Genomic DNA, 4,200 nt, shown 5'->3' with positions numbered 1-4,200 from the left:
CCCAATAGGGACAGCTGGTCACTCCCTCTCTCTAGACTGAAGTTCTGGCCTTGGTCGGTTGGCCCTATTTCAGTCCTGCAAAAGTTTAGGTCTTCATTTGCTCGCATTTTCTTGGAAGGAAAAACATCCTGAATTGAATGAGGTTTTCACTTTAATTAATTAGTGGACACATGGATGGAAGAAGGCGTATTGAAAGTCAGGGTCTCTACTTTGGGGAAGGACTTTTTATGGGGTGGAACATCTTCCATACTCACAAAGCCTGCACAAGGCCTCCTTCATGTCCCTGTTCCTCAGGCTGTAGATAAAGGGGTTTAGCATGGGGGTGACTGTCATGTCTACCACAGAGACCACAATCCCAGTGTCTGCAGAGTAGGAGGCAGAGGGCTGGAGATACACCAGAAACAGGGTCCCATAGAAGTGAGTGTTGAATATAAGGTGGGCACCACAGGTAGAGAAGACTTTGAGCTTTCCCCCAGGAGAGAGGACACTGAGGAAGGTGTGGATGATGTGGGCATAAGAGACCAGGACACAGGTGAGAGGGACCACACCTGAGAGTGCTCCTTCTGCAAACATCATGACCTGAAAGATGTAGGAATCTGAGCAGGCAAGTTTGAGGAGTGGGAAAAGACTGAAGAAGTGCAGGATGGAATGGAAGGAACAGAAGGAGAGGTGAGACCTGAGGAGAGTAGGTGAGCAGGCCAGGAGGTAGGTGCAGAGCTAGGATGTGGTGATGAGCAGTAGGCACTACTGGGGATACACAATCATGGTGTAGTGAAGAGGGAGGAAAATGGCAATGTAGTGGTCATATGCCACCACAGCCAGCAGGAAGTCATCCAGCAGGGCCGATGCCATGAAGAAGTACATCTGCACGAGGCACCCAGTGTAGAAGATGGTGTGGTGCTGTGTCTGGATGTTGACCAGCACCTTGGGGACATTGGTACAGGAGAAGCAGGTGTCAATGAAGGACAAGTTCACCAGGAAGAAGTACATGGGTGTATGGGGGTGAGGGTCAGAGCCAATGGCCAGGATGATGAGCAGGTTCCCCAGCATGGTGACCACATATGTGGCCAGGAAGAACCCACACAGGAGAGGCTGCTGGTTTGGGTGTGGAGCAGGAAGTCAGAGATGCTGGTTCAGTTTCTAATGTCCTAAATTAGAGAAATTGGAGCAGAATCTTCCTTAAATAAAGATAGGTGGTCAATATTACAGAGTCCAAGGACTTTGGTCTACTTTCCTCTATCCCTTGGAAAGGTCACTGAGATACACTAGTACGTGTAACTCCTGATTCACAAAATGTACAAATAGGAGGGCAGTGGACTCTAATAAGGAGGCATCAGGCTAGATTGTAGTTTGATGTCTGGACTCCCATAATGTGGCAAGTTTTCCCCATGGATGTTCTGAATGAGACTGGACTGGAGTTCATCTGGATAAACCTTTCCAAGTTCAGTTCGCTAAAAAAAAAACCTGTAGTAGAAACTCATGTAAACTTTGTATTCTATTGCCTTGCTCACCTGTGGTTGAAGTATATACTGGGATTTATTGTGAAAAATCAGGCACTGTGTGTGAGTGTGTGTGCACCTATCAAAGGAAATGGAGGAAAGGATAGTTTCTTCAAAGAGGAGTCCGCTGGGCCTTAGGGGTCTCTAGTTTTGCTGGGAATGCTCTGGCCCCCCTTGCTTCGAAGATCCTTCCTGTGAATTAGTGTGGCCAGGACAACACTGTAAACTGAAAACCACTTTATCACGAAGGGCACATCATTTTCATTTTAATCATCAACTTCCTCCTCCTCATCTTTTGTTTGAATACCTGAGCTTTGGCCTCTGGAGATGGGGTGGGAATCAGTTGTGTTCCTTATGCTCAGTCTGCCTTTGGTTAATTACTTCCCACTGAATCTCTGATTCTGGTTTTGTACCATGTGCATCTACCTCATAGACTCACTGCTGTCATTCCTGAGATAACATATGTGGAGGACAGGCTGCTAGCAAGGGCAGTGATGTTACTGTCACTGTTAGTCACAGGTGAAGAAATGTGAACGTGGGACACAGGATGTGGTGACAAAGCTCTGGGTGACATGCTTTACTGCTCTGGTCCTCATGTGCCTTTTCAATTGAGGGAACTTTTAGTCCTTTTGTGCTTGCTTTTCTCCTTTGTAAGATTGTAGATAATACCCCTACCTGATAGGATTGTTGAAGAGACCAAAGGCTGGAACTCATGTCAGTGTCTTCATGAATCATGATGTGCAGTTAAGATGTGGAATTCAGGTGATCTGTGTGTTGGAATCAGGGAATAAGGTGATCAGTCATTGGTAGCCATGTTTTTTCAGGAACATTAGGAAAAAATATAAGGTACCTCTGCAGTCTGCAAGGAGATATTGAGAAAGTCACAAACATTTTTAGGTTTAGTTTCTTCATTGGCTCAAACAGAATAATGCTAGTGTTCATTGAATAGAGTGGTTATGAGGAGTAAATTTGATAATGATGACTTAATATTTGGATGAAGACTGACAAATACTAAGTGCTCATTAAATATGATCCATTATTTTTATTTATTATTGAAAATGTATTATTTTGAATAATATTAAAATAGTACATAATTAAAATATTTAATATTATTATTAAACATCTTTTAAAAATGAATATGTTGTGTCATTTTTGTCATCCTGGTCACTGCATCATCATCATCACCAGCGTCATCAGCCCAGCAGCACCACAGTGGGCACTTTTGGACCATACTCAGACTATCCATCACAAAGGATTTATTTTGGCATCTGGAAACCAAGTCAAATATACTGGGTTGAATAACTTAATCATAAGAGCCTCCAACTTTATTAAGTATATCATAGGCATAAATAACTCTAAGAGAATTATTTGCTTGATCAAATTTGAAGAAAAAGAAAGTGAATGAATTTGATAAACTCTAAATGGAAGTAGAGGAGTAAGTTAGTGGTGTTGACATGATGATGTGGCTGAAAATGATTCTGGGAAGCATGCTTTTTCCAGTGGACTGAGAGTGAATTATGCTCTGTAATGACACAGGTGCTAAGTCCTGGTCACAAATTGGGCTCATGGAAGGGTGGTCTGAGACCCGTTCTCCACAAAGCCTTCAGTCTGCACCTTCAGGAATGCGATAAATCTCAGACTAGCTGCTTTTCATGGTGGTCAGAAGATCCAGAAAATAGTACAAAAAAATTGTATTGGGGAAATAACAAAAAAATCTTAAAAAGAGAAACAATTCATTGAAAAAAACAAAGATCTCGAAAACATATGGCAGAAAGGGATGTAGAAAAGAAGGCAAAAATGAAGAGGAAGAGTCTCTATGTGCTGTGTGAGCATGTGTGTGTGTGTTTGAGTGCACCTGCATACACATGGCCTTAGGTAGACTCTGCTTCCTGTCCCCTTCCCTGTGCCTCTATCCTCACCTGGATGTGCTTCCCAGCCTCAGTCTGTGACACTTGTATGAAGGAGCTTGGGTTCCCTGCCCTGTTGTCTCCCCAGGAAGACATGGCTGGAGTCACAGAGTCCTTCCTTGTGTGCAGCAACCACAGAACTGAAGACTCAGATCACTGGTGATGTCCCATGCTCAGGACCCAGGAGGAGCTGATGCCTTTTCACAGGCAGTGTCTCCTGATGCCCATTCCCAGACCTGCTATTTAGAGACCAGATGGGACAATTGTCCAACATGTCAGCTGTCCCTTCTGGATATTGCCCTCCTGTGTCCCAGAAGCATCCATGATAATTCCATTCAGATGGACCTGGCTGGTCTCTGTGGCCACACCCTGGTTTCTCCCCTGGGTGAGGAGCCACTGTGATCCATCCTCCCAGCCTTAACCCTGAACAGGTCCACACTCTGTTAATGGCATCCATGCTGCCTAATTAGTCCTATCCCAATGGGTGAATACATTATGTCCCAGGAAATAAGTAAAAAAAATAGAGACTAGATGAGAGGTGACAATCATTGTTTTAAATGTCATGTAGAAGAGGAAATTACTTATTTAATGATCTCAGAGAACCAAGATATGAATAATATTTAGATTGTGCCTTGGGCCAGGGTGCCTAATAATTTATTTATAAAAGTAAATTAATTTAGGCTTAGTACATTTGTTTTTATTTAAATATATGCTACATATAAAAGAGTGTGTGAAACATGTATTGTCTATTAACTGTTAATAAAATTAATGCCTATTCTCCTATTACTCAGCTT

At 43.0% G+C, this 4,200-nt stretch overlaps 1 pseudogene; it reads right to left on the bottom strand.

The window, feature by feature from the left end:
• Positions 1-225: 225 nt before the first annotated feature.
• LOC125120945 (olfactory receptor 1N1-like) lies at positions 226-3,863 on the bottom strand (annotated as a pseudogene).
• Between the last annotated feature and the right edge of the window lie 337 nt (positions 3,864-4,200).

The sequence above is a fragment of the Phacochoerus africanus genome, chromosome 2 (assembly GCF_016906955.1).
Source record: "Phacochoerus africanus isolate WHEZ1 chromosome 2, ROS_Pafr_v1, whole genome shotgun sequence".
Classification (NCBI taxonomy): Eukaryota; Metazoa; Chordata; class Mammalia; order Artiodactyla; family Suidae; genus Phacochoerus; species Phacochoerus africanus.
Note: the sequence above shows the minus strand (reverse complement) of the source record. Positions and strands in the feature narration are given on the sequence as shown.